A 27233-nucleotide genomic window follows, 5' to 3' on the forward strand; every position below is an offset into this window, starting at 1 on the left:
TTATTTGCGGCCATTGTTTACAGGCGGAAATCCGAAGCTGCAAGCACCGGAATGCAGAGCTTTGACGGATAACAACCGCTTAATAAATCATTATCCAGCTTAAGAGCACTAGCAAGCTCTTTAGAAGCAGTTGTGCCTGTTACAGCGGTGATGGACTGGTGGCTGTGATTATTAGCGTGGAAACATGATCCGTCATGGCTGAGCCTCCGTTAGCAGCGTGAACTGCTTATGGGGAAGGGAGTGATCCACTTGAGCATTCAATGCTCGCAGAGCGTAGCTGCAAGTGAAGCGGGCGACATGTTTGGAAAAAAAACGACCGCCCTTCGGAAACATGACCCGTGACTACACGCCTTCAAAGATGAGAAAGATCGTCACGACAGCCGTCACCCCCATCATCCAGTCCGGAGGGGCTGTCCCAAAAGGAGAAAGGGCGGTAACAAAGAAGCCTCATTTTCAATTGGAGGCCACCGTTTAACATAAATGATGACGCCATCCAATGAAAATGAGGGGCGGGGCTTTTAGCCCCTTCCTGAACTCTCCTCCCTAACAATATGTCTAGCCGAGCGAGCAGCGCATGCGCTGCAACGCTAGGAGAGACCTAAAAAATTATAAATAAATCAAATCGCTACTTACATGAACCTGGTGACAATACCTGAAACAGAGGCAATCAAAAGTAGGATGTGAGGTTAGTGTACCCCCTTTCTTTAATTTATATCATGCGACAGGAAAGACGGCGGGCCACGCTCGAGAGATGGGACACAGGCAATTTAAACTTTGAGACTATTCAGGTACCAGAAGCCTTCACTCATGATGACTGTGATGTGCAAGGAGTTAATGGGACATTACAGAATACTCAAGTGTCCTGCAAACGTATTGTGTAGTGGCTAATTATCTCAGGACTTTTTTTTTACTGCACCCAGCGCTAGCAAGCTCTTTAAAAGCAGTTGTACCTGTTAGAGAGGTGACGGACTGGTGGCTGTGATTATTAGCGTGGAAACATGATCCTTCATGGCTGAGCCTCCGTTAGCAGGGTGAACTGCTTATGGGGAAGGGAGTGATCCGCTTGAGCTTTCAATGCTCGCAGAGCGTAGCTGCAAGTGAAGCGGGCGACATGTTTCGAAAAAAAAAAAAACTACTGCCCTTCGGAAACATGACCCGTGACTACACGCCTCCAAAGATAAGAAAGATCGTCACGACAGCCGTCAACCAAGCCATCCAGTCCAGAGGGGCCGTCCCAAAAGGAGAAAGGGCAGTAACAAAGAAGCCTCATTCTCAATCAGAGGCCACCATTTAACATAAATGATGACACCATCCAATGAAAATGAGGGGCGGGGCTTTTAGCCCCCTTCTGAACTCTCCTCCCTAACAATATGTCTCGCCGAGCGAGCGGCGCATGCGCTGTAACGCTAGGCGAGACCTAAAAAATAATAAATAAATCAAATCGCTACTTACATGAGCCTGGTGACAATACCTGAAACAGAGGCAACCAAAAGCAGGATGTGAGGTTAGTGTACCTCATTTCTTTAATTTATATCATGCGACAGGAAAGACGAAGGGGCCACGCTCGATAGATGGGATACAGGCAATTTAAACTTTGCGACTATTCACGTACCACGAGCCTTCACTCATGATGACTGTGATGGGCAAGGAGTTAATGGGACATTACAGAATACTCAAGTGTCCTACAAACGTATTGTGTAGCGACTAATTATCTCAGGACTTTTCTTTTACTGCACCCATGTGAGACATACCACCTCTAATTTGCACTAGGGGGTTACATTAATACATGCCAAAACATCACTGCTACAAGGATATGGAGTTCTTGTTACCTGCAGCACCAGCAACAAATATCGGAACACCAATCAAAATGACGGAGATCAAATTAGCATGTGCAAGAGAGGAACATGGTAGATCATTTTCGCAAAGTTTTAAAACAATAGTAATATTGCATTTCTAGATCTCTCTGCCTTCTTTTTTTTTTTGTTTAGAAAGTTCGGGAAAGTGCAATTTTGGCACCACAAACCTTTTGCTAATACCATTTTCAGAAAAACAGCACTTTTTCCAATTTTTAGGGAAAAACTAAACTGTACCATATTTTATCTATTTCCTCAGACTCCCTCCACAGGAAATCAGAAACTCAGGATATAATCAAAATCTCAAAAATGTTGTGAAAGGAAACACGCATGTGGCTTGGATACCATTTGTGAAAAATAGTGTAAAGGCTTTTGCGATAACCATCACAAATGTCAAACAAGAATTTGCAATGCAATAGTTCTCACATTTATGCGAGTTTAAGCTATTGACATTGTAAATAACAATGTCTTTCATTTTTGTTTTAAAAACCAAAACATAAATAAAAGGCATTGTCATTTACAATGCCAATAACTCAAACTAGTGTAAATGCTAGACCTATTGCATTACAAATGCTTGTTTTTGTGAAGGCAGGAGTGCACAATCTGCAACTTCACTGGATCCGGAGCACAAATAAATTGCCAACATTCTGGTTTGAGTTTGATGATTGATGGTCGCGGGGTTTCATACACATCTAGAATAAAAGGTTTTCTGTTTTTATTCCAGAATAATTGTTCTCGCACCCAAACAGATCGGAGGGGGTACAATGAGAAACTGGAGCAGAGGACAGATACTGGGTTTCATTTATTGGGCGCGTGGGGCAGTGCTAATTTGAAACACGTGTGCTTGGTGGGGGAAGGGGCTGTGTGCTGTCTTCCAAGGGTAACATTGCAGCTGGGATGAGGCTACGGAATTTGAGGAATGAGTATAGCAGTCTCTGTCGACTGCAAAAACTCGCAGTTGCTTATTCGGTAGCCCCTAGTCAGCCCAACTGTTATTTATTGGCCCGTATTTGGAGGGAAACTCAAATTCATGGTGGTTATAACTCAGACCACTAATCCTTACTGCCAAAGTTTACCTAGTAGGACAATTAATGCATATTTTTCTCTCTCGGTTCTATCGTCAGTCAGTCTGTTCAGTGGGGGAGAGAGGAAATAGCTAAAAACACGCCGATCCTCGAGCAGAGATACTTATCAACAACGACTTATCAACACAGCTGCTCTGGTTTTCGCATCCTGTTTAATGGGGGTTACATTGATTGTGAAGCGCAACAAACAAAACACAGTCCACAGCCGTGGCAGCTGCGAGGAGCAGGGCAGGCACAGACAGCAGTGCCCCCTGCTCTGAGGCAGGCTGCAACACAGCCCTCCCCTCTCTGTGTGCCTGGCTCTGCTGAGAGGCAATCCGGAGCCCCGTGACTGATTGCAAGGGAGGGAGGTGGGAGAGCCGAAAGAGTGGGGTGGAGGAGTGGGGGGAGACAGGAGAATGAAAGCGAAACCAGCGCGGTGCACGTGAAAGGGCACTGCGCTTACAGAAAGAGCCTGCCGATAAATATAATTGAAAGAACCTGCCATTCTCTGCGGGGACCAGACCCAGTCCTGGGCCCAGGCAGCTGTGAGGAGCAGGAAAGGCACAGACAGCAGTGCCCTCTGCTCTGAGGCTGCGTGCAGAACAACCCTTACTCTCCATCTGCCTGGCTCTCCTTAGAGGCATGCTGGAGCCCTGTGACTGATGGAGAAGGGGGAGGGAGAGAAGAGAAAGTGGACCAAGGAGCCAGGAAATACACAATAAAATCGAAACCAGCACAGCGCTTGTGATATGGTAGCAGCGCTGATGTCGACAATTATTAACAAGCAACCCAGCAGGAGGCTGGGCAGGGGAGGCAGCAGTAACGCAACTAGGATGTTAAGAGGGGTGGGAGAAAGGAACCGATAGGCACTACAATGCCCCAACGACAGGCACTGTTGTGATGTTCCTGATGTAGTTATGGACTAAGGAACCTATAGTGACTATCATATCACTACTCCTTGGAAGATACCAATAGTGATCTTAGAATAACAACAGCACTTTTCAACCTATAAGTTGATTTAGAAGCACTGGACGCGTAGGTCATACTGGATAATGACTGTATAGTTATAAACGCTACATCCAATATTCCGTGGAAATCGTAAATGCCCTGAAGAAGTTCTCTTGTGAAAACGAAACGCGTTGGCTGTGTTTTATCTAAAAAACAGAAGATTACAAATAAACAATAAAGAAGGACATTCAATCCTTCGATGGATCCAATGTGGACTATTTGACTGTACACAGTTGAAGTAGTGCAACCACAATATAAGTTTATTTGTTCTATTGCCCCTGTGGGATTGGGTGGTTCCTTTTGGACAGAAGGCGCCGTTGTGGTTTTGCACACAGGAGAATCCCTGTTTCTTGCTAAAAAATATTTTGTTATAATTTCTGAGTTTGGTGCCTATTGCTAGTCATAAGTTGGTCCACTGTCCAGTTGGTGGATGCATGACTTTGTTTTTTATTTACTGTGGCATTTTTAAACTTCTGCAGTGTTTTTAAAATGCTTTCATAAAGAAAATGTAGTGGCGTTTTCTTTAAATCTGCGGTGTCGAGAACTGCAGAGACATTTTACACAAGTACACTTTTCTGTGTGTTCATTTGTCGCCGTATTACTCTCGCCGTGTGCAAATGAAGGAACCCCTCAATGCTAGTTAAGAATTATTGCAGTCCGCAGATCGATTACAAAGTTCAAAACTGCTTTCGTCTGGTCCACTGAACGGATGCATCTCGCTGCAGTTGGGATTAATTCCCTTTCAATCAGGTCCCTAAGTACAGCCACCGCTCACCGCTGGGGGGCACTGTGCGATTGTAGTCATAGATTCGACTGTGGGAGAGTGAGGGCAGTACACTGCAGGGCCATTTGATCTTAGTGATACTCACATGCTTCTGGTTTGTCCTTATTAAGTATCAATATTAAGCGTATCTATAGAGTTTTAGCAGTTTCCTCTCCTGCTACATTCTAGACATAGATTTATAGGAAAGTAGTGTGTAATGTCATATTAAGGTGGGCGCCTTTGGTACAAGGTCCTGACTTTAATTTACGGTTTTTGTAAAGCGCTACAAACAGCCTCATGGTGGCCTCTGGGCATTTTGGAACATACTGTATTCATCGGTAGGGCAATCGGCCATAAACTTGCAACGTCTCTAACTAGGGCCATTTACCGGGTATACTAATAACCAGCTGCTAAAGCCTCTGAGAAGAGTTAATACAGCCTGAGAGGGACGTGAGCCCAGTAGAGGTAAAAGCTGACTTTAGGTGTCTAACCAACGGTACAGTGTAGGAGCGGTTCACAAGGGTGGGTAGCTCACAGACGTGGCAAAATAGGTCTGCTTATACACATCCCTAACTCTCTCAGATGGTCGTGCTAACAGTTCATTACTTTCAAAATCCTGACCTTACCTACCCCCCCCCCCCCCATGTTAAACTGTAGATGGAAAAGGTAAACTCTAAGGCCATCAACCCCACATTAACAAAAGTGACCCTAATTAAACAGAGCGAAGAAAGAGAATCCACTGGTGGGAAGGAACGACCCTTCGATTGAGGTTCCGAGGCCTTCTTTAATTTAGTTTTCCTCCTTCTTTTCCCAACTCAGAAACTGGTTGTGTGAGCCCTTATTGTTGTGGGCTTCCCTGTCTACGTAACACTTCCATCTACTGGAAAACTATGGATCAGAACCGTCCAGCAAGAGCCCCCACTGCACCAGGCACTCTTCCACTGTGTTTAGTCTCAGATATGTTGTGAGTTTTATATGTATGCTCTACCCTGTAAGTAGGAGACATTTGTAATGAATCCTATATTGCCTATTGACATCTGCAAAGCACTCTGCAAAGGTGCTGTTGGGGTCTGGCTCGTCCTAAAGAAAGTTATACATAAATAAAGGTTTCTCCACAGGGTTGTCCTTTTTTAAACTTTTGTTGTGTACAGTAGATCTTAGGCCCATAATCTTCTGAATATGAAGTGTTGAAATGTAAATAAGATAAGCGAGACATGCCCCTCCTGCAAGGTGGAAGAAGTGTGAAAACTTGCAGATAGACCTTGCTGCAACACCAAAAGACTCAGTCAAGTAAAGTGATATTCAGGTATATGAATTACCTGGGACGAATCAGATAGCTTCCTCTTGTGGGTGCAACCTGGAAAGAGTCAGGCATTATTACTAGCTAATTTTCAAAAATCATTTTGGGCATTAACATTAATAAAGATTCTGTAAACATGCCATTATAAATTGCCCAGTTGAGGAACTTGGGTTCATTTAATATTTATTTTTATTGCTCAAGAAAGCTGATGAATAGAGAGCACAGTAGTGTACTTTATCACTGCAGGGTTCCCCACAATTCTAACCAATGTGCATCTTTCTGTTTAGGTGACAAATGAAAATGTTGTGGTAAAGGTTCTCCGCATGGCTTGGGAAAAATGTGCTGTTCTGACCTGTAGTTTTGTATCTGTCCTACTCTTTATTTTCCCTCCAGTGATCACAGTAATGACAATGCCTTTTATGTAAGTTTTAAAAACAAAACTTAAAAAAGGGCATTGTCATTTACAATGCCAATAGCTCAAACTCGCGTAAATGCGAGACCTATTGCATTGCAAATGCTTGCTTTAAAAGTGGGCTCTGGTGTAGCAAGCAGCCTTGTAGAATATTGTGCTATGAAGTAAGAGATCCATCTATAGCAGACCCATTCACGTAATTATTTGGACAGGCATGTAAGGGCTTCTGCTTCTGCGAAGGCTTTCACCTCCAGCCATAATTTGTGTTCATGATTCCTGTTTGTTCTCCGCCTCAGTTTACAACCCTCTTTGAGTGCAAACACTTCCAGGGTTTCAATAGCTGCGTCGCAAAATTCTGATTTGAGCATTGCTAAGCAACACGGACATACAGGAAGGGCTGACTTTAGCGGATCGAGAGAGGGGAGGCTCTTCTGGAGTCCCAACTTTGACTGACATTCAGTACATGGTTAAGATGGTGCTGGCAGTTGCCTTTAAAGCAAGAGAGACTCCTCCTTCCTCCAAGAAATCTTGCGTAGGCCTGGTGATCAGGAAACAAAGACGTTTTAAGGGAAGGGCAAAGTAGGCTCTGGCCCAGGGCCAGTGGCGGCTCCTCTGCTAAGGCGGAGAAGCGTCGCCCCACTGCCCACGGAGCAGAGTAAAAGAAAAAAAGAAAATGATTATAACTGAAGTTATTATGATTTTATTTTTAGTATCGTCACAGGCGAGGCCCTGCTTCGTTCCCCTGACATAGGGGAGGAGGAGTTGCTGCACTCTAAAGTGCACATGATGCTTTGTCTCAGGTCGGCCAATGTGTCATGCGCACTTTGCATGTTCTCCACCCAGGCTGCCTTACAACCTGGGTGGACAACATGCCCAGGCCCCCAGCCCCTGTATGAGCACTGATTCACGGCGCTCAGACCAATCACAATGCTGCATTGCAGCACTGTGATTGGCTCAGGGGAGCCTGGGTGCTTACACAAATCACAACGCTGCACAGCATTTTCATTGGCTGTGGAGAGCCTCGGTGCTTCCTGAAAGAGACACGACGTGGGAGAGACGGAGGGGAGACACAGTGAGATCAGGTAAGTGATTTTTTTTCAACTCCCCACAACCTCAGCGGGTCCCCTGATAGAACCAGCTCTGTTCTGCACAGAGTACTGACCCGATGATGTTGAATAATTCTTAAACAGATTGTTTTAAACATTATTTGCCTTTGACATATACTTAATATGGGTGGTGTTTGAAAGTGTATTACAGACATTTTGCAGATAAGTTATGTTTACATTTCATGCAGCATCCATTTTTTAGATCAAAACAGGACCTTAGATATGAGAAATGGGAGGGTGTCACAGAGATTATTTGCAGTAATATTAGTGAGCTGTATTGAAAACATACATCACTCTTTCTGAATTAGATGTAAACACATTTAGAATTTGCAGGGGCTTGCCTGTGCATTGTCGTGACTTTGCCAAAGAGGGCATGAAAGAGATTAAATTGGATGGGGGGGCATGGCTAGGCACCGATGTGAGGGGAAGCAGATTCCAGAGCTCCGTCCCTAGCTTCCCGCCGCCCGCAATGATCCTGATATCCTAGAGGGGCCCCTTACCCCAAAATTAGTGGCGGAAACACTGGTGCCGGCGTTGAGCGGCTGCAGAGGGGTGACGGCGCCTTGGCGACGGTGAGAATGCCGATCGTATTCCTGACGGCTCTGTGTGCTGAGCGATCAAGATGGCGGCTGGGCACTGATGAGACTGCCTTAGCCGCGCACTGCCGAGGTGACCTGAGGCTCGCAGTGAGTACCATTTGGCGATTGGGATGGCCACTGGCTGGAGACCGGCCTTGAGGAGAGCAGGGCCCTGTTGTATGCAGAGAACTGAGCTTGGAGATGCATCACCTCCACAAAATGGCGGATGCGGACGGCGATGCTGGGCCCTGACGGCTGTGGCAGCGAGAGGCAGCTTGGGGGTGAGCAGCACGGGGGTGGCAGCTGTGGATAGCCCCGCTTCCAACTGTTGACCTGCGGAGAACTGGGGCGCACACCCTGAGTACAGTGCTGCGGTACTGGAGTGGCGGAGGGTGGTGCTGTGCTGGGCCTATGCTGTGAAGGACCCTGATCAAGAGCACTGCGGGACAGAGAGTGGCTGGCAGCGAGGGGGTGAGAGCCCACTAGATCTGCTTGCGAGCTGCTCCGGCAGTGCACGGAGGACATTGTCACAGCGGGAAGGCGCTACTTCGCTTGGAAACCCTCATGAGGCTGCCCTGAGTGGGTGGTGGTAACTGTGCAGAGGTGTTTCCCCGCACTGGTGCTCAACGCCGACGACCTGTGTGCACGAAAAAGAGCTCCGAAGATAGAGCCTGCGGCCTGGAGGTGTGGACTGACCCACCCTGCTGCCGAGCTCGACGCCGACGCTTGGAGTGCCTTACTGTCAACGTTCCAGAGATCCCTGTGGGTGTACGCAGCCACTAACAATGGGGAGGGTGCCCAGAAAGATAGGGTTCACTGTATTGCATGTGGAGGAAACAGGGCCGCACACTGATGATGAAGATGAGGTGGCGATGAGGCGGAAGGATGGTGCCCCGGATGGCCCCACTCTGGTGGATATCATGTAGGCCATTACTTCTTCTAGAGAAGCTCTGGAGACCAAGATAGATTCCATAGGGGAGGGTCTCAACCTGTTGAAGTACGACCATCGCATGCTCAAGGAACGAGTGAAGCTTAACGAGAAGACCTTGGAGGAGGTCCCGGAGGCGATTACCACACTACAGTGTTCTCTGAAAATAGTTAAAGCCAAGGTCAAGGTGCTAGAAATTAGAGCATAAGACAGCGAAGGGCGCTCCCGCAGGAACAATCTGCGTATTGTGGGTGTCTCGGAATGAGAGGAAGGGGAAGATGCAGTGCATTATATGGAGACCTGGCTTAAAACGGAAGTGGCCCCGGAGTGGCTCTTCTCCTTCTATGCACTCGAGCGAGCCCACAGGGTCCCGACTAGACCACCCAAACGTGGAGCCCCTCCTCAGCCGATGGTGGTGCGTCTGCTTCACTCCCGGGACAGGGATCACCTCTTGCAGCAAGCTCGAGAGAAACGGAATTTGCAGATTGGAAATGCCAGGGTGATAATCTTTCCGGACTTCACCAGGGAGGTGCAAAGACAACGTGCTTCCTTCCTACCTCTCAATCGGAAGCTGCGCCAGTTGCAAATTCCCTATGCCATGTTGTTCCCGGCACGCCTCCGGGTGATCGATAACACAGAAACTCACTTTTTACTGCTCCGCAGGAAGCATGGCACTGGCTGGAAATACGGCAGACACGAGTAGCAGGCACTTCGCCACTGAGCAGCATGCGGCGGCCATCGGTCACTCCCCCGCAGTCTCCGAGGGCTCCTACACCGACGGGCCGTCAACTGGAAAGACACAGGGCCGTGCAGGCCGTTGCGGAGATTAGCCACGGAGAGACTAGTCCGACCTCGACTAACAGCGACCATGGATGGACAGATCTGAAAGCTTGCGTCCCAGTAGCACGAACGGAGACTCTGAGATTGACTTACCGGACGTCACACAGAAAACGGCAGATGGCATAGTCTGAAGATCGCACACCAAGATGCCTGAGGAGTAGCTGTTGTGGTGGAGGATGTTGAATATTGGAGAGTCTACCATGGGGTGGCAACAAACTATTGGCACCAGAGCAGCTGATTGGGCTACCACCTACATTGTGGGGTGGGGGATAGCTGGGGAGGATCTTGGTCCAACAAGGCCAGTCTACGCCTCACCACTTTTCGTGTCTTGTAGTTCACAACACTAGTTTGGATTGGGACTTGTTGGTTGGTACCTGTCCTGGGGAGGGGGAGTTGGGGAGGGTTTGACTGTTAAGGGGTTTTTGTTTGGGGCCAGGCATGTCGCTGTGGGGAAGCTGGTAGACAGACTGATGCAGTTTGTGCAATTGGACCCCCCATAAGAATCAAATGCATCTCCTGGACTGTTAGGGGGATGCACACTATGATGCGTCGTCATAAAATACACACGTATCTAGTGAGACGAGGGGTACAACTCGCCCTGTTACAGGAAACTCATTTAACGCAGAAGGAAGGGGTCGCATTGCAGAAAAGATGGAGGGGGCAGGTGTTTTGCAGTACATATAATCAGCCTATGCCAGAGGTACATTGATCTGGGTGCGGGCGGGAGTTCCCTTTCAGAGTATCAGACAACTGGTAGACCCGGATGGCAGGTATGTGGTGGTCCCAGGGTGGTTAGACGGCAGGGACATAGTGATAGGGAGCCTTTATGCCCCCAACGTGGATCAACCTGCATTCTTTGTACACCTTTCGAGGACGCTGGCGTCCATGCTAACAGGGTCGGTGCTGATGGGGGGGACTTTAACTGTATTATTGACATTGACCTGGACCGTTCTCACCCACCGCTCCCAGATCCTCCCATACATAGACTTGCAGTGATCAGACGTGACTGGCAACAACATTGGGGGTTGACGGATACTTGGAGGGCCCACCACCCGGCAGAACGGGACTATTCCCATTATTCTGCGTTACACGAATTGCAAGTACGGTTGGACTTGATTCTATGTTTCCCGGACGTGCATGGTGGGGTCACACTCAGCAAATATTTGACTAGAGCGATCGCTGATCATAATCCGCTGCTGTTGTCCTTAGATTGAGTTATATATCAATGGGGTAACCCGATAGACCACTGGACTCGGGTATATATATTGGTACATGAAAATACAGTCACAGTGGAGTAATTTGAGACAATTAGAACACACGTTTGTTGTGTATAGATTGGCTACGGGTTAGACCTACCATACCGAGCTGGTGTCTGCGACCGGAGGCATTGGAAGATCCAGTGTTTCGAGCCACAATAGGTTCCGTTATTGATGATTATTTTTTAGATAACGCCAGGACAGCGACGAGTCCACTTATTGAGTGGGATGCCTTTAAAACTGTTGTCATGGGTCATTGCATTGGAGAAGTGGTTGGAGTGCGGAGGGTGCTGCTGAGGGACGTGCAAAATGTGGAGTGTAGACTCAGGGACTTGGAGAAAGAGAGGCCGGAGCGAATAGATAGGCAGGCTGATCTTCTCACTGCTCTTGAAGACCTAGTGACGCAAGTAGAAAAGCTGCCCTGTTCCGATTGTAAGGCATATATTACTCGGGACTCACACTATGTATAGGGTAGCAAGTGCAAAAAGGAGTTTGGGCACAACCAAGTTATGGACAAAAACCCTCACTCAGCTCTCCAGCTTCTTCCCCCAGGGGTTAAGTCGTAGCCCACATGGGGTACCTTGTGGTCCCCATGTGTTGGAGGAAACCAATGATGAAGCATGTCACTCTCGGGTGAGTGAGGGTTTTCGTCCATAACTTGGTTGTGCCCAAACTCCTTTTTGCACTTGCTACCCTATACATAGTGTGAGTTGCGATTATCTGGTAGTGGTATTGGACTTGGTAGCAATACTCTACCCTAGACCCTCTAGTGTGTGATACATATATTACTCGGGCCCATGCGGAACGGGATAAATCTGGGCACTGTTGGCCTGGTTGGCCAACCCAGCACGTAGAGGGGGGACGATCCTGGAGCTGAGGGGGTAGGGGGATGAGGTATTCTATGGTCAACAAGACATCAATGCTCAGTTTTTGGAATACTACGCTTCCCTATACCAGAGCAGACTTGACCCTGTGGCTGAAGAAGAGGTGGGTTTCTTGGCTGATGTGGAACTTCCCACGGTTGATGCTGAGGCGGCCCAGGACCTACGCAGAGAAGATTGGAGAAGTACGTAGCGCCGTTAAACATATGGCTAGGAATAAGACTCCGGGGACGGATCGGCTCCCGGTGGAGTTTTACTCTGCGTACATAGATGTCTTGGCCCCAAGGCTGGTGGCATTGTATAACAGGGCGAAGCTGGAGGGCTGTCTTCCTGCTTCAATGAGGGAAGCAGTGATGGTCCCACTTTTAAAACCTGGTAAACCGGCTTGGGACCGGACTGCTTATCGGCCCCTCGCCATGTTTAACTTAGACTACAAAATATTAAGTCGTATATTGGCAAGTCGGCTGTTAGCCCACATGATGACGCTTATCCACGTGGATCAGGCAGGATTTATCCCAGCCAGGAACATGGTGATGAATGTACGTAGGCTCCTGCGCATACTGGGGGTAGAGACTTATTGCAAGGAGGAAGCATGCATTTTTATCGTTGATATTGAGAAGGCTTTTCATAGCCTGGAATGGCCGTATCTCTTTAGGGTTCAGAGAGCATTTGGCCTGGGGCAATGCTTTGTGGAATGGACAGCGATCTTGTATATAAATTCCACGGCCAGAGTTCGGACGGGGGATTGATCTTGGACGCCTGCATGGTGGGCAGGGGTACGAGACAGGGCTTTCCGCTGTCACCCCTGTTGTTCGCGCTGGCAATGGAACCCATGGCCACTATTATCAGGGGCTGGAGGTGGAAGGACAGCTACAGCACAAAGCGTTGTATGTGGATGACCTCCTACTGTTCCTGACCAACTCAGGGGAGGCCCTACGGGGATCCAAAGAACTGCTGGGTGTCCTGGGGAGAGTTGCGGGGCTCAGAGGGAACTGGGCCAAATCATGTCTTTTTCCCGCAAGCTCGGATAGAGACGGATCAATGGAAGCAGAGGGAGTGCCTTAGGAAACCAGATGCTTGCCCTATCTGGGTACTCGGACATATCATGACCCTGTAGATCTTCTAGAGGGTAACATAGGACACTCCGTGCGCAGCACCAAAAGTAACTTTGAGTTCTGGGGGACCCTTCCATTATCTGTGGTGAGCAGGGTGGCATTGGTGAAAATGATTACAATACCTAGGCTTCTCTATTTCTTTGGGACACTCCCAATCTGGATCCCACCTAAGATTTTTGCCCAACTCAATACAATGCTCACGGGGTTCTTGTGGGGTACCGGGAGGCGGAGAGTGGCTCTCACCACTATGATGAGACCCAGGGCGGAGGGGGGTTTCGCAGTGCCGGATTTCAAGGCCTATTATAATGCAGCACAGCTACAGTGGCACATGAAATGGATGGCAGGATGGCTCAAAAATACAGAAGACCTTGATGGTCTGGACCGAGCCTGAGACTTCTATCCTGGGTGCTACTGCATCTGACCATGAGGGAGGGAGCGGTCCCCCCGGACCTACAAACGGTGCGCCAGTGTTGGAACCGTTTAGCTAGGCGAACGCAGGTACGGACCCCATATGCGCCTGAGATCCCGTTGGGTGTATGTGAGGCACAACCGCATGGAGGGGGATTGGAGCAGGTTGCGCTTATGGAGAGAGGTTGAGCTCTCCACTGCAGGGGGATTTATTTGAAGACAATACCTTGCTCACTTAACCTCCCACGAGGTGATTTTCTACTACATGCCGTTCTGACGGCAGTGATCCAAAAGCACTGGCGAGAGGGGATGGCAGAACCCCAGACCTCCCTGGCCTGTCAATATGTAGTGATGGCGGCTGGCACCATCAAAGCGGTCACTTGCCTCTACAGGCGTATCACACAGGGAATGCATCGACCCCTGATGACACTAAGTCTCAAATGGGAGGAGGACCTGGTTGTGGGCATTGATGAAAAACCCTGGGGGGAACTGATGGAACGGGCCTGGAAGAGCACTAGGAATGCGCGCTTCCAGTTGATTCACCTCTATGTTTTGCACAGGGCATACCTTACCCAGGGCAAGATTACTGAAGCCCGGACAGTGTGCCCGAGATGTAACTTAGAGGGTGCAGGGTTTCTACACATGTTCTGGGATTGTCCACATCTGGGAGAGTTCTGGAGAGGGGTGACAACTGGGCTGGCGGCCACAACGGTGAGAGAGGTAGCGTTGATGCCAGGTTGTTGTTTGTTGCACTGGTTCCCACACAATGCCAGGAATAAAGTCACCAGTAAATTCATAGATCTGGGGATGGTGTTAGCTAAAATGGAACTCACTAGTCATTGGAGAGCGAAAAACGGCCCAAGTGTGACATGATGGACAAGGGCACTGGTGAAGTGGGCAGATTGCGAGGGGAGCTTCCGACCGCAGATGGCCCACTGCACTGGGAACGAAAAAACGCTGGAGATGGCAAGGATGTGGGTGGCATTGGTGGACCTGTTGAAACACCCGACTGACGACACTGCTGACAACCCTGAGGGGGTGGACCCTCTAGCAGGAGAATGATCCTGGGATTACCCTCTTGCCCTGAGGGCGTCCAATTACTGGGAAGGTCCGATACGGTAAACATCCAATCCACTTGCACCACTAACTGGAAATCGGGGACATAGCGCCCATAATACATTGTTGGACCGACCAATGCCTAAGTACAGATGCTTTGATGAATCAGCGACATGCCTGGGGGGTGGGGGAGGGGATTTGGAAGGGGTTGGGAGGTCGGGAAGGGGGTTTGTTGGGGGTTAATCGCTATGGGACACCAGGTGGGATTCAGGGCCGTTAGAGCGCACTGACACACACTACAGGAGACAGAGAGGAGGGTGAGCACTGGGCTCGGATGTGTATTCCCTTATTTTTCCAACAGGCGGACTGGCAATAGATACTGAAGGATTGTTCTGCACTTATTGTGCTCAACTGTGCTCAACTATGTCTTATTGCGAATTAAGAAAATTTGTTTACAAAAAATGAAAGAGATAAAATTGGATCATAAATTCAAAGCTGTTCTGAACGCCCCCTCCCCCGCTCCACCACCAAATACGTTTGGCTCAGGGCCCCCAAAATCCTTCAGATGTCCCTGTCAGGACATGGAAGAAGAGGAGATTTGAGGAAGATTTATCAAGGGGACCGAGCTTAAGTAGGTTATGCAATATATTAGAACTAATATGGCCTTCTCAGAAGCCCCAATATTGGTTGAATCAGAGGATTTCTTTTGTCAATTCAATTCAAATTCAGCTTTATTCGGTGTAAGTAAAAAACACCATAAAATGATAATATTCTATCAAAACATTCCTACAATACATCATAAATAAGAATATTAAGAATGACAATTTATATTTATACAATACTAATACATGTACAATACATAAAATACACAATACTATTAAAAGTCAACCATGAATGATTGAAGACAAATCGAATTTTACGCTAACAGCTTTATAAAAGAAGAAAATAATTAATTCTGATTTAAAGTGCTTGTGCTTATAAGTGCATGGGGATACATAAAGTGCACGGGCCGCACTTGTCTTTATGCATTTCTCTAGTCAATATGGGAGATTGAGAACTTGTCAGGTTTTTACAGAACGGGCGTAAGGTGGTAATATGCAAAAAAGATCATAAATCTCTGAGATTACATAAAGTGCAAGTGCCTTATCTTGTCAGGATAGATATTAAACGCAAGGGGCTAACAGTTTTCATCCACATTTCCATATTGCAATACATCCAGGTATGTCTATTCCTTTCTTTTTCTAATTGCAAGTTGTTGGACTTGGCCCTTCTGGCAGGTTCACCCCTGAACTTTTTGCTTTTATTGGTGACCTGGTGGTAGTGATTTTTGGTTTCTGCGCACTTTCCCTGTGTCCCAGAGTAAAGTGCGTGCGCACTCTGAGTGCATGTGGTGAGATAGGCCTGCCCTCCCATAGGAATGTATGGGGAATGTATGTGTCCCTGGTAGTTCCTGATGCGTGGGGTGTGCAGGCTCGAGTTTGGTATGTGCGGACTCGTGTGATCGAATGCTTCACAATGATGTATAATGCGTGATTATGTCATGTGCGGAAGTGCCACTTCTAGGAGTTGGCATATTAGTGTAAAAGGTGTCTGGCGTGTGATTGGCTGGAGCTGGCTGGTGAGCCTGGCTCTAGGAGTCTGGGTGGGTCTGCCCCAGTGGTGAGTCTGAGATTAGCATGCGGATGGCTGGGGAGGAGTGCACCTTGGACCTGAATAGGGCAGGGCTTTCCCCACACAATGCTGGCTCCGCCCCCTGTGGTGCGACTGATTACCCTAGCCCTGCCAGTGAATAGAGTGAGGGGCTGAGCACATCAAGGGTGCTCCCCAACCAGCTGCGACTGGTTTTCCCCCTCACCCTGAACCAAGAACAAAGGGTTTTACAGTATAAGAAGGGGCTGTGTCCCCTTACAATTTGTTCTCTTGCTGATCCTAATTTGAGGGGGGCCTGCTGCTGCTGGGCGCCAGGAGAGACCGCCACTGGGGACTGCCTCCCTGCTGGAGGGCCCTGTGAGCTGGCCCCTGGGCCCAGTCCTTGCCCCCCTGCATCTGAAGACTTTGTTTCTGGATCTTGTTTTTATCCCTAAGCGCCTGGGAGCGCTTTTATTTTCTTTATAGCGCTAGGAGCGCTTTATTTTGGACCCCAGCGCTGAGAGAGCGCTTCGGTGACGCCTCTGCCGCACCGAATTGTGTTTCCTAAACGAGGGAATCCCCGGCGTAGGGATCCCCCCTCGTGTTGCCGAAAAGTGAAGCGGGTGCCCACCCCGCATTGTGTGCTCGTTGGCGGGTGCCCACCCCGCTTATTTGATTATTTCGTTGGCGGGTGCCCACCCGGCTTATTTGTAACGATTACGAGGGAGCCCACCCCTCTTACGACCAGGGAATTATCGCCGCGGCCGGGGAAGCCCAGGAAGTCAGGCAGCGCTGACTGGGACAGGGGCGTGGCCCAACCAGGAAGCAGCCGGGAGCCTACCCCGCGCTGTCCCGGACGAAGCAGGAAGAACCACGGAGAGCGAGGGAGCTCTCTGGTGACGCATCGCACTGCTCAGGAAGAGTCTGGTGTGACGGGAGCCCCGGAGGCTGCCTAAGCGAAGTACAGACCGGGGGAGAGAGGAACGGAGTCCCCCCCTGCGAGCGGCCCGATGAGTAGGGGAGGGCCCGGGGGGCTCCGTGGGGCCAGTATTCTCCATTGCAGAGCGCTTGGACGCTCTAAACGTTTGGGGGCATTGGTTCTTGAGCTCCGAGGCTCCCACGTTACAGGAGGCATGCTTGATTCAGAGCCCAGAGAGGCTCCAACGTGGGGGGCAAAATTGTAATAAGAGCCCTGACAGGCTCCAACGTGGGGCCCGTCATCTTAGAGCGCTGGTGCGCTCCGACAACGTGGGGCATTATCTGTTCAAGGCCCAGAAGGGCTACCGCCTTCAAGGGGGCATTATTTGTTGCTCAGAGTCTAGAGGGACTCCAACGACGGCGCATTGTTTGTTTAGAGCCACGAAGGCTCTAGGGGGCATTTCGTGTGGTTAGAGCCCAGGGAGGCTCCACGTGAGTGCTGCATATTTGGTTTGGAAGGCACAGTGGTGCCCCAGTATTTCCCCAGCTGCCCAGCACTTAGTGGGCAGCTGCCACGTTTAGGCCCCCCTGACATTGAGACACAGGGCGTCCTAGCCCCGACAAGGCCAGTTGGCCTAGGGACTGCCACAGGTGGTGGTTTATGTGAGTTCTTGCGCTATTGTTCCTGACCTGCACCTCTGAATGTGTTTTTATGCGTCATGTGCCTTGTGTTTACACCGCTGAATGTATGTTATGCATCATGTGTTTTCCTTCCCTACACCTCTGAATGTGTTGTGATGCATCATGTGTAACGTGCTATTACCCCTACAGGTATTGTGATACTTAGGTGGTTATTCTCCCTAGTACAGGTGGTGCTAGTGAGGTCCTGGTTCTCTGCGTGACATTCTCCTAAGGTGGTTATGGTTGCGTAGGTGGTACTTACCTGTTACCAGTAGTTACTGGTTGTGTGCTACATGTGTTATTTAGTGCTACAGTGATTGTATGTGCTATGTTCTAAAGTATTATTCCTATGTTCTAAGTGCTAAGTTCTAAAAGTGCTAATTCCTGACAGTGGTCCATGTGGCCCTGTCCCCTGTACATATAATCCCTTGTAAATTCAGCCCGTGCCTGTTGGCACATTGTAGAGTGTGTGTTTTTATCTAATGTGTTTTGGTATAATACAAAGGCTATTTCTATATAATACCTTGTGTGGAGTTTCTTTTGTGGTGGGCCTTAGGTGTTGTTGCTGGGTGCGCGCGCAAACGCTTTACACATTGCCTCCGAGATAAGCCTGACTGCTCGTGCCAAGCTACCAAGGGGGTGAGCAGGGGTTATCTTTGGCGTGTAACTCCCCAGCCCTGACTAGAGTGGTGGTTTCTGCCTGGCTTTGGCGCAAGCCCTAGCCAACCAGAAATCCCATTTCTAACACAAGTTGTACATATTGGATTACAAAGTTTATGATTTTCACATCTCCCAGACTACAAATAAAGTTAAAAGCTTGTTTATAATTAAAAAGCATATTTGATAAAGAAGGGGCTTTAAAATTAGTTTCCGGATGTCCCGGTAAAAACTACAAAACAGAATAAAATGCAGAGTGGATTGAGGAGTTTTCCCGTCACACAGGCAATTTGTTCATTTATGACGCCACTTTCCCATTTTTGGGAATGCTACTAAAAGATGTAACGTACCCATCCTTAGCCTGGTCAGATAGAATCTATGTTGGATATTTCTTACCAGCAGAAGATATGGCTGTAGGATCTCCATGAACGGGCGTTCACAGTAAGAAACAATGCTGTGTTTTTTGGTGGCAGCCCTATCTCTTTCATTTTCCATGACGTTTAAATATAAGTATAGGGTTCTTTTTGTCAATGTCGACTTTACAGCATGTTAGCAGACTAAAAATGTGCTCCAACCATGGTATTTTCCTGCTAAGGTCAAGGGCTAAACAATCCATTATTATATCTTTAGTAAATTTTGTTTCTTCTTTAGCCCATATCCCTCGCCAGAAGGTCAGGCTAGCCATATTTATCGTGTCGCTTAGGTATGGGACCATCAATTCTTTATGGACTATATCTATCGCTGTTGCTCTAGGGACTGCCAACAGTTTTAAAAAAAAAGTTGTTTTCTTGAGTTTTTAGCTCTCCCCCAAATTGCAGCCCCATAACAGACCCCTGAGACGCATTTACTCCGGTACAGGGTGAGGATTTCTCGAATGGGTTTGTTTCCCAGTTTCGCAGAGAATCTAAAAATACTCTCCGTGAGTCTTAAAAATGTCATGTTACACGATTCAATATGCGTATTCCATGAGCCATTCCTGTTAAAAAGCATCCCCAAATATGAAAAAGATCAAACTCTATTAATAATAACCCGGCCCACCAGGTGTTGTCTATTCTTAGATCTGTTGCTCCGACATGTCATGACAAAGGTTTTCTTTAGATTTAACTGTAATTCTTTATCAGTCATGTATGATACAAAATTATCTATTAGCAGTTGCAGCCCATTTGGAGTCCTAGAAATTAGGACGGCATCGTCTGCGTATAATAGTACCGGGTGGGGCGTGTTCCAACTTTCGCGGCATCTGCAGTTAAATTTTGTAAAAAGGAGTCTATGTTATTGATATAAAGGGAAAATAAATGGGGTGCTGACACACATCCTTGTCTGATACCGCATGCGACTCTAAAATCTGGAGTACATTCGCCCATATTACCAAACCGTACCCTGGAGGTTAAGAAGTTATATATCTGAGACAGTGTTTGCCATAATTTATGATGGTTGACTAGGACGAAAGCGCTTGTGAGATCGACAAAGCATAGATGTAGCACCCCTTCCTTTGCTAGAGTATACTTCCCTATTAGTAATTCTAAATTTAAGCATTGTTCCACTGTCCCAATACCTCTTCTGAAACCATACTGTGCCTCTGTTAGAATTTTTTGCTCACTGGCCCAGATTTCAAGCCTTTCTAGTATTATACGGGCCATCACTTTAGAAGTGGAATCAAAAAGAGATATTGGGCGGTAGCAGTTTGCCTTCCCTCTGTCCTTTTTTTAAAAAATGGGTACGATAATGCTTTCGACCCAGGTGGCAAGTAATACGCCCTTGAGTGTAGCTTTAAAAACATTCAATAAGATTGATATCCAGAAATCCGTATTATGTTTAAAAACATCAATAGGGACCCCGTCCGCGCTATAGGGACCCCGTCTGCGCCTGCGGCTTTACCATTGGCACTTTTTTGCAGCGCCAATTTAATTTCTTCTGGCGTTATTAGTGGGTTCCGACTTATTCTACTATTATAAAATTGCCCTTTTTACTATTGGCTATTTTTAAACCATCTGGGTTAAAAATACTCTCAAAATGAGATACCCAATATTCTGGGGTTACCACTGTGTCAATTTTTACTGCATCATTCTCTATAAAGAAGGGGTGGTTGATGGTTTTCCAAAAGAGAGCTTGATCGTTCAGCTCTGCTGCTTGGATTAATTTCTCCCATGCCCCCTCACGTATCTCCCTTTTCCTTTCTTTCAAGGCGTTTTTATAGTCTTTCCTCACAATACTAATTCTAACACTATCTCTAGGTTTATGTTTTAGTGCCAATTTCAATTCCCTATTCAACCTGGAACAGTCGTGGTTAAACCATCTGGGGTTAAGATCACAAGTTTTCTTTCTCCTTTCAGTTGGTAAATCACCTGCTATTGTGGTTGTGATGTTACAAAAGGCGGTTATAATTGCCGGGTCAGAGGAAGAACCATCCGAACAGATATCTATATCTCTTTGTGTTTTCCCAAAAAGTTTTTCCATGAATGTGGCTGGGTTCACTCCCGACCACTTTATTGAGATCCCATTATTCCCTTGAGTATTAATTTCAGTGTCCATTGTATTCCTTGGTGACAGGTTTAGTCTCAATGACACAGTTGAGGGGTTGTGATCACTAAAAAGGCTAATGTTAGTTTGAATTTTTTCCACCAGATCACAACAGTTATATGATACGATGAAATGGTCTATGTTTGAAAATGACCTTCTCCCTACAAAGGTTGGTATTTTATTTCACCATCTAAACTAGAGGTTTCTAGGGCTACTAGATCACATTTGTGCACAGCGTTATAGATTGCCTCCCCATACGCATCATGTGAGAAATGCGGGATCCTGTCGCCAAATTGGACACAATACCTACAAGGTTCTCCAGCTTCATAGGCGCACTTTACACAGTTAAAATCACCTGCCCCCCAACAAATATAATCCCCTTCAAATCCCTTCAAAATATTGTCCAAGTCATTTTCTAATAATTTGATGATCTTACTCTTGGTGTTCTCAAAAATATTATTATAAAAGTTTATTACAACAATGGGCTGTTTTCCTTTCGAATAAAAATACAAAAGCTGATAATATTGTGATAAAACACACGTATTCCTTAAAATCAAGGGTGAGGTTACTGCGATTAATGTAGTTAGGCCACCTTTCGCTCTACCCTTCCTAGAGGGGCTAGCTAGCATTTGTGCAAATGGTTTGGTAGCCATTTACAAAAAAAGGCTCAGTACACCACTTTCTTGAATTAATACGACCGCACACCCATCTAGCTTTTTCAGCCAGTCCTCGTCCCTGATCTTGTTTTTGATCCCAGCGACGTCCCACGTCATGATATTTAATGACTCACTGGGATATATGGTAGGGCCTTCTATCATCAAGTTACTGGTGAGTGGGTGTTCATTATTACCAGTACTAGGCTTATCCAGAGCCTCTATGTTAGGAGGTGCAGTTAGATTAACATTTTCCAGATTAGTAGTTAAATTAATTATGTGGGCAGTGTCCTTAATGCTACGCAAATGCTCTCCTATTCCAATTTCCTCAATTTGTATTGTTATATCAGCATCTGGGGGCCTATGGTTTACAATATGGTCCATGTTCAGAGAGGCATAATCAGCCCTGTCCCTTCTATGTCACTCTATTTCACTGCATCTTCACAATGGTAGAAACCTATTATACAAGGGGACGTTTAACATGGAATTATGACTCATATTTGTGTTGTTATTGCCGTAATTAGGCCTATAGAAAAAGCCCAATGGGACGGCCATTATTTTATTAATGTTATCAGAATAGTATCCTTTATCATTGTTCAACAAGATATTCAGCAAATCGCCACTATTTTGGAAATTTACCACTACACAGTCTCCAGGGCATGACTTTCTAGTTTTGCCACCCCAGTTTACTCTCCTTAACATGATAATGTCCTGATATAGAATATGCGCCCCGACATTAGAGTTAGCAGAAATCCAGTGAACCACCTGATTTTTTAATGTTTCATACGTTTCCTTCTGATTTGCAGCTAATTTCGGGATGCTATTTAAGATAATAACGTATGGGGTTGCCTGGGGCGGGAGATTCAGAGTCCCTTTGATGTTATTTTCTTCTCCAGCTGATCTGTTCCTCCTAAATGTTGGCAGAGTTTTAGGGACTCTTGTAGGGTGTGGGATATCATCTTAATCTAACCTAGAACCTGGTTTTTGTTGTATTATCAGGGCTTCCTTAGATCTTGCTGCAGTATTAAGTGTCTCTCTCTGTGTAAATTCGCCATTTATGATGGCTGGGTCTGTTTTTCCTTTTACGCTCTCTGCTATATTTTGGGCTGACAAAGTGAGGCAAGGTGTCTTGCTTGTGGATTTAGGAGGTAGTGTTTTGATAACCATGTCTGTTAAAAATGCCATATCTTTCTGCAACAGCTTGATTTTGGACATTAAGCGTCTTTCAATACTGTCCAGTTTGCCATGCAGTTTCTTAAATAGAGTCCCAAGATCTTGAGGCTTCTGGTTTGTAGAATAACATTCCCCTTTATTCGTGCCAGGGTTAATTCCTCTCTTTTTTTGTTTGGGTTTTGGTTTAGTCTTTGATGTGGGCTTAGTTTGCTGCCTCACCACTGGGCAGTTGGTAATTAAGACCGGTTGTTTCTTTTTTTTTGCAGGAGGGGATACCGGGGATGTATCATTAGTTAACACTGAAATCTCCAGAGATGAGTTTAAGACACAAGGGTTGGAAGATCCATGGGCATTTATGATATTAGTGTAGTTTAATATGAGTATTTCTGTCTCCTTGCCCTTTCCACTCATATTGCACTCCAGGGCTCGAGGTTCATTCCTACTTTCTGATACATTCTCTCTTAAGGCAGCATTGAGTGCTGTTTTTGTTGCTGCCAGTTGCTCCTCTACATGCACAATTTAACTATTAATTAGGCCCACGGCATTTTTTAAATACTTTGTTATGGGTGCGCCCTTTGTGTGCATTTTCCCCCCTGGCAGTGGTAACTTCCTTTTACCCATGGTTCAATTGTTCTGCAAGCTAAAGCAACGTAGGTTTCTCTTACCGGATATGTCGACTGCCACACAGCCAAGGGGGGTGGCCCTGCCCTGCCTCATCCGACCGCGGACAGGCGCAGACGGGCCCGGGCGTGGCCCGGGCACGCCAGCACGCGTCCCGCGCAGCGGGAGCCCTCACGGGTTCTTAAGCGCCTCCTGGCGAGTGGAATTCCGTCAGCGGTGAGCGCGCCGCTAGAACTCCTGGGAAATGGAGTTTCCTTCTCCCCAGGTCTCTGGTCCAGGTAACGGGCTGTGGTTGCGGTTGCGTGTCCCTCGTTTCAGCAGGTTTCAATACAAGGCAAAGAAAAGAAACAGAAAATTTGTCCCTACATAGCGCCATCAAGAAGGTCGGGGATTTAGTGTGGAAAGAGGTAGATAAGCATACTTTTCCATGGTTGCTCTCCAAAGGATATCCTTTGCAAGACTTTGCAGATGACTTGCCTGCTATTGTTAATGTTGACCCACTTAAGTCTGGCTTATCAATCCAGAGAATGATAATTTCAGAAGATGATACACCATCTGACCCTTTGAATAAAAGGGTGGCTTTGGCAGTCAGAGCTGGAAATGAGGTTACTGGTTGAGGGCTCGTGAAACCTTTTTCAAGCATCAACCATAATTTCTGTTAGGGTGAATTTACAGTTAACCTGTGCTTAACCCTCTTGTAGTTTGCTACAAAAGCAGTCAAGCTTAACCTAGAGGCAATGTGTAAAGTTTTTATGCAGCACTTCAGACAGTAATGACATGAGAACAGCACATAAGAACAATCCCACACCAGCTTAGAAAAAAAGAGTGAAATTTAATAAATTATTTGACACCAAAACAACAAGAATTCACTCAGTAGAACCGGAGATAAGCAATTTTAAAGATTTAAGTGACACTTAGCATCAAAAAGCGCAAAGCGTCAACTGCGGTTATCTAGTTGCGCAAGACCAAGACAAAGTCACAGAGTCAGGCTGACTGCGATGCAGCGCGGTGCGGATACAGGGGACAAGTTAGGCCCGCTGAACAAAAGTATCTCAAATCCTGGTTGCACAGCATGGTGAGATCCTGTGTTGAGAATGCGTCGTGCAGCCGAGGCGATGTGAGGTCCTGGTGTGGAGATGCATTGCGCAGCAATGGTTCTGGAAAGGGGCGAGGCTGCAATGTGAGGTCCTGAATTGTCGCTGAGGATGCCCTTGAAAAGGGGCCTGTGATGAGGAGACCTGCTTTGAAGATGCGTCATGCACCGACTGATTCCGAAGAAGTTGTGGGATTTGTGATGTGAAGACCTGCATCAAGAATGCGTCACGCAGCAGCTGTTCCGAGGAGCTTATGGGGGACAATGCAAAGTCCTGCATGAGGGATGTATTGCACAGTGGTTCTGATGTGGAGTTTTAGGAGGGGAAGCGCTGTGCTGTGTCAATTCTACTGGGACCACAGCTGGGCTGGAAGAGCACTTTCATGACCACTTCCAAGCTGGCAGAGTCCTGGTGCTGGGTACAAGGTTGTTGGTGCCTGTTCTGTCCCTGAGGCTCTACTCAGGAGTCCAGCCAACTAGCCCTTGGAGTCACTCTGGTGGTCCTGGGTTCAAGATGCAGGACCAGTCCTTTTCATTCAGGCAGGAGGGCAGCAGAGTGACAATCCTTCTTGCAGCAAAAGAGCACAGCATTTCTTCTTCTGAGTCTTCCACAGGTACACATGTGTACTGAAGAGTTGGGTCTGAGGTTCCAGTATTTATATTTTATGTCCCCTTTGACGTAGGAGAAACGTCTGGAGGTTTCCACCCTCCTGAGGTGTCAGACATCCTCTTCCTCCCTGCCCTGGCCCCTGCTTGTCTGGGATACAAAAGACTGGTGGCAAACCTTTTGTGAGTGAGTTCATGCAGGACCTTTGTGAACTGCAAGTGTGGCGGATACTCCCCCTCGTTAAGAGTGGCCCATCCTGCCAACACCTATTTTCCCTTTGTCTCACTTACTGGGAGCAATCCACAAAGACCAACTGCTAGCTACACGTAGGCATGTGATTCAGGAATAGGCTGCAGGCACGCAGCCTGGAACGGCTGCTGGTGGCCGACGACACTGGGAGCAGCCCGACACCCACCGACCACGCACGCAACCTGGGAATCATCCTCGACTCAACACTCTCAATGACCAAACAGGTCAACGCCGTTTCCTCCTCCTGCTTCAACACCCTCCGCATGCTCCGCAAGATCTACAGATGGATCCCGACCGATACAAGACAGACAGTCACCCAGGCCCTCGTCAGCAGCAGACTCGACTACGGAAACGCCCTCTTTGCGGGAGCCCCGACCAAGCTCATCAAACGACTACAACGCATCCAAAACGACTCGGCACGACTGATCCTCGACGTACCACGCCACGGCCGCATCACCCCCTAACCTGAGGGACCTGCACTGGCTCCCCGTCAGCAAGAGGATATCCTTCAAGCTCCTCATCCACGCACACAAGGCACTCCACAAGACCGGCCCAGCCTACCTCAACAGACGGCTCTCCTTCTACATCCCCAACCACCAGCTACGCTCCGCCGACCTCTCACTCGCCACCGTCCCGCGCATCAAAAGAACAACCACCAGCGGGAGATCCTTCTCCCACCTCGCCGCCAAGACATGGAACACCCTCCCACTGAGCCTACGACAGACCCAAGACCTGCTGACCTTCAGGAGGATGCTCAAGACCTGGCTGTTCGATCAGTAGCGCCCCCCCCCCCCCCATCGCCTTGAGACCCTCACGGGTATGTAGTGCACTTTAAAAATGACTGATTGATTGATTAGGACAAAAAAGCTGCATTTTCAGAATCATGACTTAAAATGCGAATTTATCATTAAAGAGGTCTTTTAATTAAAATTCTTTAGATACCAAACTCAACCTGTCCACCTGCCCCTGATTGAAAGCTGAGTTACAAGATAAAGGGGTTATCCCAGACACGTCACTACTACCTAGGTAAGGAACAGTACAGGAAAAAATGGTCCCATTGGATACAAATTTGAAACAAAAGAAAATAATGTACACATCAAAAACACCTGTTAAAGTAATTGCACACAATATTCTTCATGTTACCCATATTTTATTCATTTGGAACATGGAATCTCATGTTCACAAAACGTGACATTAGATAAACATGATTGTAAAGCGGTGCCCCAAAAGGGAAGGAGGGGTGAGTGCAGCAATGTGCAATTTTGGGGGTAAGTGAAGGAAGGAGGGCAGTGAAAAATACAAACATCTAAATCATGAAAGAAGCCAATCCAGCCTTATCAAAGGCTTAGTCTATTTACAACACCATAATGTTAAAAACAGATTGAACGGACACGGTGAATCAATCACTATTGTCCACAAAGGTACATAAATAAGGAAGCTGTCGACGTTTCGACCCTGGGAATGGATGTAGGCAATTAGAACCCTTACAGTAGGGTCTTCATCAGGACCAATAGGGAAGGGGGACACCCTAGGGCCACCGAAGAATTCAGTGGGTATTCAGAAAAAGATGGGCCTTCCGGCTCCACAATCAGAAAGGGAGGTGTGTGTGGGTTAGTGGTTAGAAGTCCTGTCTTTCTTCTAGTTAATAGTTCATGGGCTTGAAAAAATCAGATACTACATGTATCTTGTTTGGAAAAACCACGTCCGAGTCACAGCAAAGTGACTTTCGAAACGTCAACGGCTTCACTTACCCCCACAATTGCACATTGTTTTTGATGTGTACATTATTTTCTTTTGTTCTGGGGCCATTTTGTCCTGTACCTAATTGAAAGCTATCACTTATTAAATGTAATAAGGAAAC

General features: G+C 47.2%; 1 protein-coding gene across 7 annotated transcripts in view; it reads right to left on the minus strand.

Annotated features, from left to right (window-relative positions):
• ZDHHC2 (zDHHC palmitoyltransferase 2) overlaps nt 1-27233 on the minus strand; it is a 555886-nt gene that overhangs the window by 8535 nt on the left and 520118 nt on the right. Inside the window, exon 15 of one of the 7 annotated variants that reach the window (XR_014978173.1) lies at nt 6011-6048. The exons of the other annotated variants lie outside the window; for them this stretch is intronic. The gene's annotated coding sequence lies outside the window, so the exon portion shown is untranslated. The remainder of the gene's footprint in view (nt 1-6010; nt 6049-27233) is intronic. 7 annotated transcript variants of the gene reach the window in all.

The sequence above is a fragment of the Triturus cristatus genome, chromosome 2_2 (genome assembly GCF_964204655.1).
Source record: "Triturus cristatus chromosome 2_2, aTriCri1.1, whole genome shotgun sequence".
NCBI lineage: Eukaryota > Metazoa > Chordata > Amphibia > Caudata > Salamandridae > Triturus > Triturus cristatus.